The sequence below is a fragment of the Fistularia commersonii genome, chromosome 15, assembly GCF_037954325.1.
Source record: "Fistularia commersonii isolate RoL2024-O1a breed Wild chromosome 15, RoL_Fcom_v1.0, whole genome shotgun sequence".
In the NCBI taxonomy this organism is placed as follows: Eukaryota; Metazoa; Chordata; class Actinopteri; order Syngnathiformes; family Fistulariidae; genus Fistularia; species Fistularia commersonii.
Window position 1 is genome coordinate 4,715,675 of NC_141298.1, and position 20,782 is coordinate 4,736,456.

The following is a 20,782-nucleotide window of genomic DNA, read 5'->3' on the forward strand; positions in this document are numbered from 1 at the left end:
GGATTAGACTTGGCATGGCATATCCAGGTGGGAGGAGTGACGATTGTATTAAAAAGCAAATCTTTCCATCAGAAAACAGCGGGTGGCCAGATCAAGTGTTCTCACTCAGTCATATTTCCCGGGTCGCCAAGGAATATGTGAAAATTTCATTCTTCTAAGGAAGGGAGGTGAAAGTTAGTGAGTGACAGAGGGGATTATAGGAGCACTTTGTGTGTGCGCGACAGAGATGCTGATATGATATTTGTGTGTTTATAAAATTTGCCCTTTGTGTGGTTGTGGTCTGTGATGATGCGAGAGGGGGGGGGGGGGGCTTGAAGACGCACATATTTCAAAGGCAAAGAAGGTGGCAAGAGGGAAGGAATCTGGATCTCGTCTTTGTTTATAAAAGGCAGATTTTTCATGTCTGTTTCCATGCTGCTCCATTTGATCACTGGCCTGTTTGCTGTTAATTATTAATTATTTACCCATCTGAAATATTCATGCACCATGGCCCTAGCGGAAAGCAGGCTTTCAGAGGGGCAAGTTCTCTCTGTAGCCAGTGCAAGGTGGAGCTGTTTATACATCCTTATCGGGGGACTCTGTCAACCCAGCTAATGAACTAAACTTTGCCTGCCCACAACTCTCCCAATCTGGGTTCAGATACAGGAGCATCACCAGAGTGTTTACCTAGTTGACACATTAAATATTTGGATTTGGCCAGTGTGAGTGTCCTCTTAGCTATCCAGCAGGGGAGTTCAGTGATGTGCAGGAAGGTTTACTATTCTGTTGTCTGACTGAGTGATAATTACATGTGTGTGGCATGTTTAAAAGGTAATCATACACATTGCTCTTAGAAGAGTTGTTCCAGAATCAGATGGCATTTCTCTCCAAGTATTGGTTCATTTGGTCCCATTCATGAGCACAGCAACTGAACTCACGTCCAGGAAAAAAAAAAACACAAATGCCAAAAAAAAAACGACTAGATTCCAATCAAAACTGAAAGGGTTCAATAGGAGATATAATCTACTCACATTGAAACAACATTTAAAACGCTCAGAAGTTCTGAGCATGCACTGACACATGATCCCAAGGTAGATCAATTAATTTCTTTATTTTAGATTTTATTTATTGATTGATTTACTTGAGTTTACTATTAGCATTAAAATTATTATTATCATTATTATTGCTGTTGTTATTAGAGCTTGTTTTTCTAGCCAGAACCAAGGTATTTTAAATCCAAAGCTCTGCTTACTATAGACAGTTCTATTATTTTCCTTTTTTAAAAGACTAGTCTTGAAACAAATGTTTGTAAACCATCTGGAAAATTATTGGCTTCCAATTTGCTCTGTATATTTGATGTCAAAAATGACTCACATTAAAAAAAAAAAAATCTTCTAATTATCTTTCCATGACCTGGGGCTGTCATTGATAAATGTCTTTCCATAAATAAAGCCTTAAAATTAACCAAGCAAATCCAAGCAGTATTTGTCTAGATATAAGGGCATCATCTGACCTTCTCCTTTGCTAATAATTGGGCGCAATACGTCTGCTTCTATCTGTTTAATGTAATACTGTACTTGAAGAAAGGTGCTCTTCATAACATTTCTGTTTCATACATGGAAAAGCAATTTTTTAATCGACACAAATGAAGATGGAAATAGGATATTTAAAGGAATATCTGTCAAAACATCAATTGAAAACTAAACTTCTTTTAGCTTGAAATGTCAACTGAGATTACAGGAACGTCATCATTTGAAATGTTTTAAGGAAGGAGGTTACACCATTTTGACATATGGGCTGGCATTAGTCAGTGTATAAATGGTGGGGAATGGCACAGCATGGGGGTACCACTGAAAGAATGGGGAGGATTTTAGAAAAAGCGTGGAACAGAGGTCTCTGGATATTATTTTGGGCACCCTCTGTCACGGTCAGTCCCAGTAGGGTGGATAGGTGACAAGACGGCTTGACCATGCATGTAGTCAGCACTCAGGTTTCAGCTCACATCATGATGACACCATTGCTCTGGGGAATAGAGAACGTAGGCAGACAACAGCAACCAGGCAGAACAAACCTTCCAGCAATGCCTCAGAGGGCAGTGGGGACTGGCTCCCGGCAGCTAGGGAGAGACCTGGGCCCACACTGCTACCAGATCAGCCAGTCACCGAGTGGAACCAGAGCTCATACAGTTCAGAGAGCACAAAGGAATGATTCCTTTTTAAACAACTATTTTATCAATTCTGCAACCGGAGAGCATTGCATTTATAAGGATGTGACATGAAGAAAGTCACCTTTTAGGGCTTTTAGGGGTTTTAAGGCAAACTGTTTCTTCCATTACCAAAGAGATTTCTAGTACTTTCTAAAATGTCATATGTTCATGAAAGTGGTTTTTATTTTTAATTTAATAGCTATTGATTTCTGAAATCTGAAATGCTTATGATACATGTTACCCCGAAAGGACCATGTCTGTGGAACTCCACTAGAAACTTTATCTCATATAATCTCACTAAATATTTTGGGGGGATATGCTGAGTAACTAGTTTGCTGAGCTGATGCTGAATCTCTAAAATATAACAAATGCATGTATTTCAGGTATACTAAACTTTCATCATTGAAACAATTATTACCACATGCTAACTGTATCTGTAAACATGGGTACTCAAACTCATCTAAGAGCCTCACTGAGTCTTCTGAAACTTCACATTTTTTTCATTATAAATGCATTTTCAATCTTGATAAGATGGTTTTTATCAGCCAAATTCTCATCGGGTTTTAAAAGAAAATACTGAATGCCACAAAGATTTTGTGATGTAAAGAGAATGTTTCTTTTTCAATTATTTGAGCAATAATTTGCATCTGTAATATGAGACAAATATGAAAAAGGGGAAAGCAAAGTAACCCCTTTCCACTCCTCATCTTACCTATTTGACAGTGTCAAAAACTAAACAAACAAACCAAAAAAAAAACATGTACAATTTTACCTTAAAAAGTTATAATTGTTTCAAGCTTCTAAATAGTTGCCTTGTCTCGAACTGAAATGTATCCTAACTTCTGTGGAATCAACTTTTCCCTCTTATACCTCTGAAAGGGACAAAGACAGTTGAGTTTCTCCAACAGACGGGGGTTGGGTGTGTGTGTGTGTGTGGGGGGGGGGGGGGGGGGTTGCAGGGTTTGCTGATGGGAGGGTGGTACAATCCCCTGTCTCTCTGCAAACATAACAACAACAACAGCAACACACTCCTCACTGCACTCCTGATGTATTTTCAGGCAAAAACAGGCATATTTGCCAGCTGTGTAATTTAGTGTGGCTTTCATTTGCATATTAAAGCCTTAATTAGCCCCTCTGAGCATGTGTGTGAGCATGTGTGTGTTTGTGCTTGAGTGAGGTATTAGAGGTGGTGTAGTGAAAGTCAGGGTAAGGGGAGATCAGCATTTTGGACCTGAATTAGGGCCGGAGGGGAGTGGGGCCACTGTGGACTGGATGGTTCAAAAACACGGCAACAGTAATACTGAGTAACACTCAACATGCTTCTTTGTCATTTTTCACATTCTGACAGTTTCCTAAGCCAATTAAAAACAGAAGTGTCTTCCCAATGTCTCAACAAGTGGAAATTATTAGAACTGATAGTGAAGAGTTGGTATCTCAATCTTTTACTCGAATTCTATTTCTGTCTATATCTCTTTCTATGTCTATGGAAATCTACATCTATATACATGCCCTGATTTCATAAATCATTATATTTTGGGTCACTTTACCAGTCGATGAGACACAGATGGACCTGGAGGTGTCACACTGGCTTAAAGCAGTGATTGAGACATTTTATGGCACATGGCATGACCTGGCATGACTAAGGTGTCAGAGACAGAGACACTTTACCCCATAACATGGTGGCCTCAAGAACATGGTGAGCATGCACACACAGAAGAAACACACATATTCACACACGCACATGCACAGACACACAAACACACACAAAATTATATTGACTCAAAACACTACATAGATACATGTATATTAACAAATCAATATTGGTGTTTGCTCTCTATATTTGACTGTGAAAGTTACACCCAGGACTTGTAAATATATATTAACTAGTAATACCGCACATATTGCAAGATTATTTTTTTATGATATGGATGTATAGCTATGTTTCTGAATGTCAACAAACACATGGAGACACATATTCTTCACTTTCTTTTATTTTCAGCCGCTCCCTTCGGGTGTCACCACATAGAATCAACTTCCTCAATTAAACAAAATTAAAAAAGAGATGAGATCAAATAAAATTGAAGCTGCTTGATTTTAACAAGAAAAAGGACCACATTTATGCCAGTGGAGTGAGCATAGGCCACACTGTACTGTCATTTTACAGTATGTTGAAACCAAGTTTTTTTCATTAAAACTTTACTCACTTAAGAGCTATGCTGACACATGCTATTCATTGACATTCAACATTTTTTTCTGTAAGAGCCCAAATTCCTTTTATGCAGAGGAAGCTCTTCACAGTGGTCATAGCTCAGTAAGTCCACATTCACCATTCACACATGCAAGATGCTCACTCAAACAACTTGGCATAATGACCAAAACACTGAAAGTTCTGCAATTGATATGGGCCTCCTCTGCATAAGAAGGGGCATATGTATATAAGCCCCGCATAAGTGGGGGTATCGGATCGCATCGCCTTTCAACGGGCATGTCCTGAGGCGCCACGCTCAAACAGTCACCCATCAGCAGCTGGCAGCCTCTCATCTGACTACCATGAAGCCCCATGCGTGTCTATCTTTCTCACTCCCTTCATCCACCAGCCACATCCCTTTCACTTTTGAATGGCGTGCTGACTGTAAAAATTGCCCCTGTCCACTATGCACATTGAATATTTAAGTATGAATACAAAATATCTTGGCAAGACTTCAACCACCCTCAAAACTGAGAGGCCTTCCATCTCTCTTGGCACTCACACATCCTCCTAGTAACCTCTCTGTTTTTGCACTCATGAATCGATCATCCCGTTCTTGTATGAAGGGACGTAAGGAGAAGAGGTGGTGAATGGTCCTCTCCAGTTGGGCACCAAAGTGGGTGACTGAAGATGGGGCCTTCATCGCTAAAGCTCTGTGAATGACAAGGTCTGGCTTGTCCATCACAGAGTGGCGTTTTGATCTGACGGAGTGAAAAACATCTTAAGCGGCAGACCTGCATCCTTAGCATTGCCCTTGGCCCCGGCTGTCAAGCAAATTAACTTAATCAACAAAATATCATATATCACCTGCCACTGTTTACAACACGGTAGTGCTGTTATAGAATAGCTTTTGACACATTTTGATATCACTGTAAAGGGCATGAATGAGAAGACAAAACATGTGCATGAATGTATGAATTGCTGACCCCTTTTGTGTACTTGATCAGTACTATACTGCAGTTATTTACGCCACAGACAGTCCTAATATTGTGACAAAATAACCGATGCATGTCAAAAGTTCTTATTTTCCATCCACTGAATGTTCGGTGACAGCCACAACAACTCTGCTCCACCGTTCAGGGGCCTAACTCAAAATCTTAATATAAGTCTGGACTTCTTGTCCCAGTATCTCTCATCATCTAGCCTAGCAGCAGCATCCAACAGCCAACCCTCTTAAAAGCTGGTCTGGGCACCATGGAGGGGAGGTAATTGGATTTGGTGTCACCTCCATTGGCTGGCAGGTCTGGCCTGTCTGCTCAGCTTAGTGATGAAGACGTCAGTGTGACAGGGACCCTGGGAGAGGATCAGCTGGTGTCTTGGATGGCGCTAATAAAGCTGTGGTCATGTCACGGCCATGGCGCCACGGCTGCAGCCAGCTGTTACCTCTATCACCTCTCTTCCAGTGCCCATACCCCAGTGTGGAGAGTCAGGGGAGAGTGGGATTCAGGAGTGGGCAGCTTTATTAAAGCAGATGCTAGTTCCCCCTTGCTCGGTTGGAAGGGTCAGAGAACCCCCCCTAAACACCCATCTATGGTTCTGGGCGATGCTGGCACAACACTCCAGTGTCCAGGCATTTCCCATGTTGCACTATGTCACTAGGCATCTTATTACGATAAAGCAGTAACAAGGAAGCCAGCCAAAGTCAAAGTCTGTAGTTTAAGCTTCACTGCAGTTGTCCCCTGGTTTACCCCATCAGGGATCAAGTGATTATGTCCTTAGTGTATATGCACCAACTTAAAACATGAGAGTAGATAATGCTTATACTAATACCAGACTTTCAAAGAGTTTTGTATCATATTAAATTATAGTCATACCTGTAAAAAATATTGTACCTTTCTGAGGATTTGTAAGCTAGGCAGTTATTCAGAACTGGTATTTCAGCATTTTTGCTTGGGTATATAGATCAAATAGGTTCAATCCAGATTGAATGAAAGAATATCATCCAATATTCTTTCATTCAATCTTAAAGTCTCAATGGAAATCTCACTGAGGTGATTAGTACTTCCAAACCACATGGTTTTTCTAAACAACTTGGAAACAACCTTGAAGATTATCATTGTTAATAATTAATAGTAAAGTAATAAAAGAATGCCAAAATCAATAGTCTCAAGATGTTGCAGCCATTTAACGTATTTCAATGGGAACAAGTTTGGTATAACATATTTTGATACAGCAGTACATACAGATTATTACTGGCCAGTAAAAAAAAAAAACACACACATACACACACACACACATATATATATATATATATATATATATATATATAAAATTACTATTAAAAATAATAATAATTAAAACTTTAATCTAAAGGTGTTCCATAACATAGTCTAATTATCACCGAATCTGACAAATAGAGCAAATACTTCAAACCAACACTGTGGTAAAAACCCTGCTTTTATAAATCACTGTTTTGGTGCAGATGGAGATGGAATTGGTACACTGGCTTCAAAATGTGTTTAGGATAGTCTCTGATGACCTGGCATAGGTAAGGTGTAAGTGACATGCATTTTTTCAGCACTCTTACCATGGTAACCTCAAGAGTGTGTTAAGGATGATTAGATGATTGACACCTAAATTGCGTCTGTACATTGTGCACACTCATCTCAGACTCTAATTTGCTGTATGTACATCTACATGTATAATTTTGTTTATGTGCACAGTACAGCCCTGGCCTTGTATTCACCACTTACTATCTTACACATGTGAGCCACAAATATCAAATCAATACATTCAATACAAAAATGCTGTGTGCTTATAGAGCAGCTGCTGTCAGTTGAAGTAACAAAATTCCCCGTCTTCTTCTGGCTCTGTTCCATAAAGAGGCAGTATCATTAATGACTATCTATAACATCCAGGTTTAGATTACACTAATACCAGCTGGTAATCAGTTTTGTGTGACATCTATAGTTTTTAAAACAGACTCTAATCAAGCTCTCCTCATAAAAAACAAGTAACTGAAACGTGTATCGAGTTACATAATCGAGTAAAACTCACCCTCAAACTGGACTTCAGGACTCAAGGAATGAAATCCCTAATCATATCTGCAAGCTATTATTTATATGTAACAACAAAAAAAAGCCAGATTCACAGCCATCTATAAAAGCAAGTCTAGTCTCAGAACACACATATTAGTATAGTCACTGGTTCTGAAAATATGAAATTGCTGGCATATGGAAACTTGATCTTATGAATTTTGGATTATCTTGAATGCAGGTAAAGCCAGAGTTGGGATGAGGGGACTCAATATAACAGTATTGATTAATAATAAATAATAATGATAAAACCAAAATTGATCTACTGGGTGAATGAGGGAGTGAATGGTTGTTTGTCTCTCTATATTGCCCTGCGATTGACTGGCGACCAGTCCAGGTTGTCTCCCGCCTCTCGGCCAGTGACAGCTAAGTTAGGCTCCAGCATCCCTGCGACTCAAAGTGTTGGATAAGTAGATAACGGATGGATGGATAGATGGATACCAAAACCAAATATATTCAAAAAATTCCAAAGAATGCATGCATGACAAGGACAATGCTGTTTCCACATTGAAAAAGACATGTTCTTGGACACTGGAATGGGAGATGAATTAATTTGCGATTCTGTGCACATTTCTCTGTCAAGATCATTAGAAGGAAACCAGTACTCTGAAAAGTTTAACAGCGCAGAGTGAAAACACCAAAAAAAAGGGCAAAGAGTTTAATCTCCTGTGACCAGAACAAATAACTCAAATTAAGTTTTACCTGCGTTGTTTTAGGGGGAAATAAGATGTAAAAGTGTGAAGATCAATTAGGGAGAAATTAAAGCAGCACTGGGTTTGGAGAGCAGGGCCGGGGATCTCTGTGGTGGTCTCTCCAGATAATCAGCAGCCCTGGGCCTTTCATAATCACATAGAGGAGTGTTAGCTTTCACACACTGCTGCTAAAGAGGGGGGATTAGAAACTCACACAGCCTGATAAATACATGGCAGGATAGGAAAACTGAGAGGGGAGCCTGTGTACAACACGGTGGGGCAGTGGAAGAGGTACCAAGTACCTGTAAAAATTTGGATGACACAAACTTTAGCATACCAAAGGAGAAATATATAAAACAACTAAACGTGTTTGAAATAAATAAATAAACAAACAAACAAATAAATAAACATATGTATTCTACTCATGACCCTTCTCATTTGCACAGCACTTTGACGGAATGTGCACCATATGCATTCATACTTACATAAAAGTTGGTCAGAGCTTTTACACAGATATTTGGTAAATGCGATGGAGAAAAGTGAAATTAATTAAAGTAATTATTGACTCTGACTTTAGTGTATGCGTCACTAGCACTTGATGAAACACCAGGATTACTTGGCCATCTGCATTATAACAGCGTTGTGATGACACTGTCTTGTAATTGATGTTGCAATAAGAATACAATTTTCTACTATGATATTTGTGGGCTGCTGCACTTTCATGACATCATCTATTTTTGACTTTGGTTCATGTGTTTCATTTACTATCAGAATCACTGGAAATTTTTTTATCCCTAATATCCTGGACATAGACCACACTTTCTTAAATTATTGAACCACAAAGTAGGCATCAATATGAAAAAAATGTAACTCTTTGAAGGTTTACTGTTATGAAAATCTCCAAGTTCTACAAAGCATTTATTTATTTGTTCATTTATTTATCATTCGTTCATTGTTTATTGATTAATTTATTAATTTTGGTATATGCATCGTTCTTCCTCGCACACAGTTTGAAAAGAGCATTAGTGTATGTTGATATTTCATGGAATATTTATTGATTCCCAATGATCAAAACTTGTCATAGTCATGACCAACGACCATTGTCAGTTTTATGTTAAATACTAATGGCTTCATAACTTCAATATTTTATTTCAAATTCTAGGTTTGATGTTGAAGTTGAACTAATTTTTGATAAACAACACATTAACGTTCATCTGATGAGATCATTAACAGACGAACTTTCTCTTTATTTACTTACAGTGTTAGCATCTAATTTTGCTTTACGGTGACTGTATATAGACAATCCTCCAATTAATAATTATTATTTTTTCAAGGCAAGACCCAAGTTAAATCCCTCTAACCTGCGGTGACTGGCCACGGTGGTTTTAAGAATCTTCCAGTAGTAGAGGCCCTTCAGTCTCCTTTCACAGCTGGTCATCCTCTACGTTTAACAAAACACTAGACAGAAGCCATAATCCTGTGCCAAGGTTATGCTTAAGCTTATTAAGATTTTTAACATGGTGACATAATCGGTGCTACAGTGCCAAAAAGCTGGACACATTGATAATCAATCAATCTATCTATCTATCTATCTATCTATCTATCTATCTATCTATCTATCTATCTATCTATCTATCTATCTATCTATCTATATATATATATATATTATTGCAATTTATATTCATACATATATATATGAATGTATCAGTTTTTTTGTATTATATTGCTTAAATATTTATTCTAGGAAAACCTTTAGCGCTTATGTGATGATAAAAAAGAAATATATGCAAGCTTAAATTAGTCCAGATTTAATATGTTTTGTATTGAAATACCAAAGCAAATTGACTTTCTCAAATGTGTGTACCAGTATTTTACAATGGGGTCAACATTAAATGAGAACCCTGTCAAATGATACCATTTTTCTAATGTACCGTATTCCTTTTGCAGACCCTGTTCCAAGATCTCACCAGAATATTGTCTCAGCTTAATCTGAAAACATTTACATTAACATGTTTATCTTATTGATTGCTTCATTCATTCTTAAGACTTGTGATTGCTGGAGATTCAATGAAATGGCTCAGGTGTCACAAGATATGTTAAGTCGACAGTTAAATTTGAGTCTATGGGTGACAAAAAAATAAATAAATAGATGGAAAAAAGAAAAAAAAAACTGCGGGAAACCTCATTGCGTTCAATCTGTGCTTAGTTATCATGTAAGTATATGTTTTTTTCTTTTGCTCAAGATTTGTAAAAGGAAATTTGTGTCTATCCCTGAAAGTCAGCCTATAACTTTAGATGTACAGTATGTTGCTATGTTACATCAAATTAAGGGAAAAAATACCGCATCAAGTTAAAATCAAACATTGCATGTTCCGTTTCGGCTCCTAAATAATACCTATTATACCCTTTGTATTATTGTATCATTGTTTCTATTCATTTTTGTGCTGCATGTGATTCCACATGACCAAACAAATGACACTAGGATTTTTTGACTACACAGTGGCAATAGAGAAGCAATTGTTCAACAGCACATGAATACAGTTGATCTGTATTTGTTCAACAATCAAATTTAGTCGTATTGAGTTTGGATGAATGTGTTTATCCCTTATATAAAGATCACTCAGCTGGATTAATTGTAATAGATGTGATTTTTTTCCTTTGTCTGTTGAACCCCCTGCCTTGTCAAAACTTTGCAGTCAAATGTTTTTAACACTGCAGCGCAGCTTTGTTTCTCACTGATAAACATGAAAACACATTATCTACTCACTCACTCACTCACTCACTCACTCACTCACTCACTCACTCACTCACTCACTCACTCACTCACTCACTCACTCACTCACTCACTCACTCACTCACTCACTCACTCACTCACATCTCTCTCTCTCTCAAAGACTTGCACACACAATGTAGGAGAGCACATATTCGGTATACAACAGTGACATCTTCAGTTGAGGTTATGGAAGGCTCTAGACAGCCATGGACAGATGAGGAGGGGATGGAACAAATGAAACGCTGCATTGTGTGTCTATCATCGGCAGATATGCTGGTAGTTATAGAAATAGGCACAAAGTGTATTCATTAATATTTATCCTGCATGACAAAAATAGAGTGAGTTCTTCGACAAAATGTGCTGTTAAGGTTTATTGACGCTGAAAAGGAGGCAGAGAAACTTGTTCTGTGGAAATGGGTGTAGGATTTCCATGAAAATATTTTACAGCAGTAATTTGAGGGGGTTTGAACGTTAAGAGTAAGTCGGCCATATATGGATCCTATGCTGTACGGCAACTTTTTAAATAGAGCTGTTTCATAAACAACTTTGATTCCTGTATCTCTTAGATTCTCGCTCCTCACTTTTCTTTCTTTGGTACATTGATCTTATTTACTTCATCATTCTTTATTTACACTGATGGAAAATGTGCAGTAATGTTTGATTTTTATAGGCAAGGAAGGCAATGCAAATATTGAAAAAAATATTGCTGTGTAAGTGATATTGGTCATTGAATGCATATCCCATTAAATTTAGCAAAATTTAAATCCTAGACAGTGTGTTAGAGTCATGGATTTGATATTGTGCACATATATTGTAACAAATGCATGTGTAATACATATTTTATTTTCTTTCACATGTTCTTCTCATGTTTGGACTAACATTTATCATCTTTAACTGTTTTGTGGGACATTTAAAAACAAAAAATCCCTATTGGCCTGGTCGACTTTTTAATTTCAACCAGCAGCAAGTCAATACCGAGATTACGTCTTCTCTGAGTCATTATACCCTAACATTAAGTTACTGTCCTCCTTGAAAACATTTAGTTACTTAATTTAATTGGAACCGATAGAAAATATATGCATGTGTATAAGAGGCATTCAAGTGTTATGGGAGATTCTTCCTTATTAAATGTTATCTAGTTATTTATTTTGCAGGGCTAAAAAAATTAGTGATATGTATAGCAGGTGCTTTTGTAGTAATTTTTCTCATACTTCAGCATAGTCACCATTTATAAAATTCACACATATTTAGTGGAATATAAATATCATCTTTCACCTGTCACAAAAATGTAAGACCAAGGCAATATCATTTTCAGCAGTTGCTCAAAATATGTGTTTAGTCTTTGCAAAACATTTGCACTTTTCTCAGCATATCAGATGCTATTTTCATTTCTGCATTGTTTTTTCTTTTACCTAAGAGAGTCTTTGAAGGGAATTGTGGAATTACAGGCAGGTAAATCGTTGAAAACATATTAAAAAATTTATTATGTGCATGTGTAAATTATTTGGACCTCTGCGGTGGTACAACAGAATTTGTAACTTAAACATCTCTAAATTTACAGCTCTCGTGTTGTTGATCAACTTCAACAATATAACTTGAGAAAAAAAAGACACAATGTGCTCCGCGCATAATACTTGAAACTGGCATTTGAGATGAAATTTACATATATTAGCATATAAAGTAATTGGCACAGATGCCAAGGAAACAGCCACAAACAGATTAATTGTCATCGAGCAGTCGTGGTGACATAGTTAAAAATGAGCTCCTTTTAAGACACCAATTATCAGAGAATTTCCAAAGTAACCTTTTTTCATCAGTGCTTCCCTTCCCCTCTCTGTGTTTTCTCTCTCTCTCTCTCTCTCTGAAACACACACACACACACACACACACACACACACACACACACACACACACAACCACACACACACACACACAAACATACACAAACACACATGTGGATGCACAGATGCGTGCACATGCATGTGCCCATGCACACACACACACATACATACACAAAGAGATTACAGGACAGACGTTGTATGCAGCCTCCAAAAAGTATAAATATTGTAAATAGCTGTCTGTCGTCTTTTTGAGTTCTGCCTTTGAAATCAGGCCGCACCACATCCCCTTCTCAAATCATGCACGTGTGCCTCTGTTTAGTCCGAGATGAGAACAAATGGAAAATTCACTCGCTCATACAGTCTGTATTTAAATATCTCATTGAATTTACTCCGATTTAATCAGGAATGAAAAACGTTTGTACAGTGATTTCCTTTTTCTTCTTGAACATATTTTGAGCCTGACAGAGGACAGGTATGGTCTTGCTTTCTGTGTGTGTGTGTGTGTGTGTTTGTTTGTATGCACTTCTCCCTCTGTCTGCGTGGGTGTAAAATGTTAAGATTGTTCCACCTTTTAACCTGCACATGTTACCGCGTTTGACAAAACATCATCTTCCTCCCTCTTGACTCGTCTCCGCGGTTCATGCAGCATGTTGGCAACACAGCTTCTGATGTGTCAGACGTGACCCAACTGACAGTTTGGATTGCGGATTAAAGCCCGTGGTCATTTGCTTGCTGCTCATAATAATAATAATAATCAGATAGTTGCTTTGCTTGTGAGGGTTCTTTTTTGGGGACCTAACAAATGAGCCGGTTTAAGCTGTCTGTACCTTGGAGAGCTTTAAGTGCCGCTTCCTGGCAGCTGCTGTGCAGCCATCTTAACTAATGTTGAGATGGCGGAAAAAGAGAGAGAGAGAGTGAGAAAGCGAGAGACACCGTGAGAGAGAAAGCAGGTATGTGAGTGAGTGAGTGAGTGAGTGAGAGAGAGGCAGAAAGTGAGGGAGATATGCCACTGCTATCCCAAATGCAAACATCTGGCTGTGAGGGGGAGTATTTGGGTTGAGTTATTAAACCTCCCAAATTCTCCTGTTCTTGAAATTGGGCTTCAATATCAGCTGGGGAAAAACTCCTTCAATTGCAGTCTCAAACAAACCCTGGGCCTCATTTTATAATAATGATAATAATTATTATTAATAAAAAAATAGTATACAATATGGTATAATATAATATGTAGGGATATATTGATAAGAAATTTACACAATAATAATAATAGTATATGGCATATGTATAATATATACAACATAATGTATTAATATAATGATAATAATAATGTTATTTTTATCATCATTATTATCATTATCATTGTTGTTGCTGCTGTTGTTGCTATTGTTATTGTTATTATTATTATTATTATTACTAATATTAATATTATATTTAGGCAATGATACAATAAAGTATTTCAGGGGTAGTTTGATAAAGAAATCTGACAAAACATCACTACTATACTAAAAAAGGTGGTTTAAATGTTGTCTAGTTTCTTTCAGTCAGACTGAAATGTCAACTTGTTGTTTGTTTCAAAACAAGTAATTAGAGACACTGAATGAATTAATGATTTTCCATTTCATTGTGTTCTACTCTTACTTATTCTCATTTGTACAGCACTTTGCTGAAAAATTTGAAATTCCAATAATTAATGTCTTGTGTCACAAAAAAGGCACTAGATCCAATTTCAGAAATGACAGTCTTCACCTCGACATTTACACGAGTAATTTCCAAACACATGACAACAAGTAAGAGATGGGGAATAGTGAGTTTTGTGTCTATGATTACACCGTGGCTTGCTCTTGCCAAGGGATCACCGGATGGATAAATAAGTAAATAAATCAAGAATCGGGATTTACAAACCAGTCAGTCAATCAGTTGCTCCAGCATGGTGATGAGAACCGTAATACAACCCCCCTAAAATATTGAGACCTTCTTCGAATTCCTATAATTTCATAATTCCATTTTTTTTTGTGATAATGCCAAGAAAATTATAGCAATCACCTCCCAAATCTAAGTTGGACAGTAATACCATTATGCATAGTTCTCAAATCCACCATAGGCCATCTTGGATCAGCCAGCAGGAGGTGTCTGCCTTTTCTTTTAATCTGAGATCTTTTTTTTTTTTATTTGATGTAATTGTCAGACAATGCCCACCATACTCAATACCAGTTCCTCTTCTTTCTTGTAAGTTCTGCAGGTCAAAGATCCATACAATAAAGTATTTGAGTGGCCAGGTTGAAAATCTCCTAAGGATTGCTTGTCTCATCTCATAAAGACAGGACCAACCCACACCACACTGTCTCTTTAGTGCCTATGTGTATATAAAACTAAGCTGTATTACATTGAGTCATTGCATATGGACATTAACTTATGCTCCGGATCAGTCACACCCTTTACCTGCCGAGACATCTCTCACAAATATTCCCAATGTTTTTTTTATATGAATCCTGTCAGACACCAAGGCCACTACCAGTATGATCATTCATTGTTGGAGCAGATTAAATCATCAGCAGTGTCTCCCCCTTTTCTTTCTTCTAAAATGTAACTCATCTCTATTGTTCCTTTTCTTTTTTACACCTCCTTCTATTAAGCACAACATGATGTGTCACAAATGTAAGACTCCAACTTGGGGGAAAAGTGGAGGCATCTTTTGATAACACTTGACTAACTGAAAGTTTAGTCTGCAACTTTTTGTGTGCGAGGCCCGATCCGAATATAAACAGTGACCATCCAAACAACAGAACATAGATCAACAAGGAACTGCTCGGGAGAAAAAATAAATAAAAAAGAAACCTTCCGAACCGGAGATGCACTTCGTGTTGTAATATCGGAAAATAAATGTGGCCTCAAACCGCAAAGCCCAAAACTTGCATATGAAAAATGCTCTAAATTCCATTACGTTACTTCTAATCTAAAGTTGGGTATGAAAGGCTTGAAAGTAATGATGAATCCACCTAAAGGTGATTATCTTTGTGAGGGACATTGTGCAGGGATATTGGACAGCATGGATCCGTCAAATTAGATATTCTTACCTTGTTCATGCAGACTCATGCATGTTGCGAGGGAGAGAGATGAATGACCATGACATGGGATGTCGTGAGGGAGACAATCGCCTGAAAATCAAGTAGGAAGAAGTGAGGAAATGTAACAAATGCAACTCGGGCGTAAGAGAAGAAGGAGCTGGATAGGGGAGGTGAAGAACGTAAAAGGCGATGGTGAGGTTTACCGAGGGCGGGGCGGGGTTAATATAAATGTATCAAATCAATTCCAGAAATGATCAGACAAAAAGTCTGAAATATGTGAAGGTGTTAGTAGTTGTAAACTTGCTAATTGGGTGAGACTGAGAAGTAGCAAGAGGAAGCCAAGAAATGTAGGGAAAATTGTAATTGTAACCTTGTTATTGTAGGGAAAAATCAAAGTGGGTAGGATTGTCAGGGGGATGTGAACACGACTTGGGTGGTTTCAAGAGAATTACCAAGTGACTTTCAAACCTGAGAACCTGATGGATAAATATGAAGTTTGAAGAGAAAGGCCAGGATGGAAAGGGTACTATAGAAAATGGAGACTACCAAGTGTAGTTTTAAGACAAAACATTCCAATGGTATTGAAATATTAGAATTTCAGGGACTTTGTTCAAAAACTTGTGATGCCATAAAATGGCTAGATGTGGTCGACAGTTTCACTACGAGGGAAATCCAACCAAAGGGTGACCCAAGTTTCTCACATGACTGAATAATAGCGCTGAATACTGGGGATTTGGGGCTGTTACTGCAGCTGTGGCTCCTGTTGCTGTGGTTTAATTCGATATGAAACGAGAGTAGCTGTCAACTGAATCCTAGTACATTTTTAGGGTAAAACAGATTCTCTCAAACTTCAGTTTTACAATTCTGAGATCTTAACTTTAGATAGTATTGCATTTCTATTCATTCAATTATTTTCTATATCTCTTATCCTGCACTCAAGTTGTCTGGAGCCTGAGCCAACTGTAGTCGCAAATCGATCCTAGGCCAACATATAGAGACATAAACCATTCCCTCTCTCATTCACACGCTATGTAGGGACATACTGCCACCCAGTCTTTTATTCACATGGAGGCAGTTTAGGGTTATCTAATTAACCTACTGCATGTTTTTGGACTTTGGGAGGAAAACTGAGAACCTGGAGGAAACCCACACTGACATGGGGAGAACAGGAAAACTCCACACAGGAAAGCCCCATGGGAACATGCAGATAATTTATCAAAAAATAAAAACTTGCAAGCCTCTTCAAGTTTCTCAACAGGAATAGCTTTGATAGTTTGAGATTTATCTTGTCTTTCAGTTCATCACGACAAAAATGTAATTCCGTGGTTGAAGAAGTTTAGAAACTGTCATGATAGACGCACATCTCACTCCTGGCTTTGCATCTGTTTCTCAGGCTGATGTTGGGAGCGGAGTCGTCGATCAGGTTCCAGACTAGTAGCACTTTGTGCACAACCCAAAAATGAGAAATCCCTGTCGAGAACTATTCTGTTTCCTGTTCTTTTTTTTCCTCATAAAGTTGAATAAAGAAAAGCAAATCATTACTGCAACTGCCACAATGTTATTTTGTTTTTCTATCCTGTGAGTCAGAGATCTCAGGAGCTGTTATTGTAACAGACACCAAACTTTCCTCTTGTAATGTAGTCTATATATAACTCTTTTATATGAATGCATTTGTTCAAACAAAATGATCTCACAAGACGGGTTATAAATTATCAACTGTTTAATATACAGTATACAAAGTGCAGTTAAACACCATTTCGTGTTTAGATGGTGTTTATAGCACATTGTTTTCTTTGGAGGGGAGACAAGAACTGACGCACAGACAGAAAAAGATGCACGCACACACACATACAGACACACAGAAAACAGTTCACCCGGTTACACGCTTTGATATGGCCTAAACTTATACTTTGAGCGAGAGTAGGTGGTGAAAAGTCTGTGACTCTGTTTTGTCACTGTTTAGATGAGGTTTAAAGTCTACAAAGGCCATTATTGAATATATTCACTGCATGCTCACCCGCATTGTGTGCTTGTGTGCAAGCGTGTGATCCCATGTGTGTTTATATTCCATAATGATTTCTAATTCAGGGCCAGCAGGAACCTGCCTTTATCTCTATTAGTTTAGTAGCCTGGCAAACAAAGAAAGTCTGTGGCCATGGCACTGAGCCAGATGGAGATTCAGCCGTAAAAGCACTTGTCCATCTGCGCCATCCCTTCTCTTTGGGTGTGAAATGTTCTCCTTCTCTGTCAGCAAAGGACAGACCACAAATCTTGATACCAGGCTCAGCGGTCCACTTACTCAATCTAAGTATATTGATTGCTCCACTCAAATGCAAAAAAAAAAAAAATAAATGTGAGGTTTAAATTTCTTCGCGTTTACGATCGTATAAAAACGATGGTACTTTGACAAAAGAACTGTGATGATCTGGTAAATACAACGTTCAAGAATGAACACCTCCGTGATGGTAGTGAATTAATAAATAGATAAATAAAATGCATGGAATATAAAGATGAAGAGAAATTGAAGGCTGGATTATCACATTGACTAGACTCTGTTATAATGTATAATGATCTGTTTCAACATTCTAGTTGGCAACACATTGCTGAACATGAATTGAGATGTGTATCAAATCTGTCTCAGTGGGTGAGAAGCCCACCTTGAGTTTCTGGATGATATTTGTCATCATGTTGCCTTTGTAATTTATATGATAAACATATATTTGCATAAAGCTGTGTGTTTGTTAACTGCCATGAAGATAAAGATGTGTGGCTCTGAAACAAAAAAAAAAAAAAATCAAAAATATTAGGGTTCATTTTTTCACAGATGAAACTATTTTGTTTGAGATTATTTTGTGCCATTTACCATTCAGTGAAGCAGCAGTTATTTCACACCCCTGTGACCGAAGTTTTTGTGTGTTTGTTTTTAAACCTTTAAACCTTGTTTGTAAATACTGTATATATATATTTTTTACCCTCTCACACACACAGAGATAGATAGATAGATAGATAGATAGATAGATAGATAGATAGATAGATAGATAGATAGATAGATAGATAGATAGATAGATAGATAGATAGATAGATAGATAGATAGATAGATAGATACTAGCTGCAAATGTTTCGATATTGGCACAGATGAAAGAAATACGTGTGTGTTGGAAAAACCAAGGGCTTCTTCTTTACCTTCTTTACTTGGCCTGTTCTCTTCAGGTGTTGCCACGGTGAATCATCTGCCTCATCAAACCTGATCCTCTGCATCCTCATCTCTAAATGGTCAATAGTCCCCACCCAGGAGTGAGATGGGGAGAAGGGCGGAGAAGAAAAAGGAAATACTTTAAAACTGCCCTTAAAAATTGCGTTTAAATGCAATTACTTTTTCATTATTTAATTCTTTAAGTACAATTACATACTATCCATATTAACCCTATCTATTTATTTATATGTTATTACGTGTACATATACAAAATGCAAAGATATATTAAATTCCCAATTGAAAGAAAGAAAGTCATAATACCTGAAATGTTCAGGTGCATTTCAACTTTTTTAACAACAGGCGAGATGACAAGTATTTTCAGAGCATTTCAGCATGCCAGGAATATCTCTGCAGGCAAAACAAATGAATAAATTGAAAAGAAATGAATAGACAAAACACAATGAGAAGTATCCTAAAATGGAATGACACTGATTTAATTAAACAGATTACAATAGTCTTAAATGTCATACAGACTCACACCCAGTGCTACCACACACTCTCTCTGCAGATGGAGGTGATTGCAATGTCAAGATATCTGGCAAGAGGAGAGTTGCTGCAGTGATAACTTGGCTTTATGAAAACAAACCATCAGCAACATGATCATTAGATAATTAAACAAATAAATAAAAATGAATAAGCTGCAAAGTCATACACCTTGTCACGAACGTCAGAATTAAATGCAATAGATTAAATGTGTTTGTTTTTGCACAATGATAAATTCACATTGATATTGCACAATCATAAATAAGGGGTACACACTCAGTGTCCCTAAAGAAAAATGACATGGAAATGAAGTCTAGAAATCTACTAGAAATTATTCAGATGAAAATTTGCTTTTAATGTTTGACACTTTTAGTTTAGAACAAGTTGTTTGGATTTTCAAAAGATGCCAAAAAAAGATTTTGATAAGGTCATGATCATTTCTCTGGCATAATGTTGACTGGGACTATTGTATTTGGCTATTCACTGACAGCATCATATCAAAATGCAGTGTCTGTTAACCCTCACCCCTACACACACACACACACACACACACACACACACACACACACACACACACACACACACACACACACACACACACACACACACACACACACACACACACACACACACACACACACACACACTACACATGCAGAGGAGCCTTTCCACCAGCAGAAGGTTGCTTCTCTGCTCTCCACATGTCCGCCTTTCACCCATCCAAGCCCCCCCACATGCTTCTTCTTCCTCCACCACATCACCCACCCCCCACTATTGGCAAAGGCATCTGTGTGTGTGTGTGTGTGCGTGTATGTGTGTGTGTGCATGTGTGTGTCAGGTGGGCTGCTGTGTGGTGAGTGTGCCCTCTGTCATTCACACAGAGCAGCCCTGTCCAACTGTCACTTCCTGACAGGCTGATAATCAATCTCTTTATTAACTGCTCTGCTGCAGACTGCTGCCACGAAAGGGAGGGAGGAAGAGAGAGGAGAGAGAGAGAAAAGAAAGAATGAGAATCACTGTGTTCCTTGTAAAGTCTGTCTTTTCTTAGGAGGATGTTCAAGTGTAACAATATCAATAGTGTGTGTTGTGTTGGTGAAAGATGGTCAATTTTATAGAAGTGCAGAAAATCATGACAAAGATTGTGTGTAGTGACAAAACGTGTTGGGACAGTAATTGTTGAAAGGATGTAGGTCACGAGTCAATATTA

General features: G+C 37.8%; 1 protein-coding gene across 1 annotated transcript in view; it reads left to right on the top strand.

Annotated features, from left to right (window-relative positions):
• LOC147226268 (protein phosphatase 1 regulatory subunit 37) overlaps positions 1-20,782 on the top strand; it is a 51,874-nt gene that overhangs the window by 30,094 nt on the left and 998 nt on the right. The gene's annotated exons all lie outside the window — the stretch shown is intronic.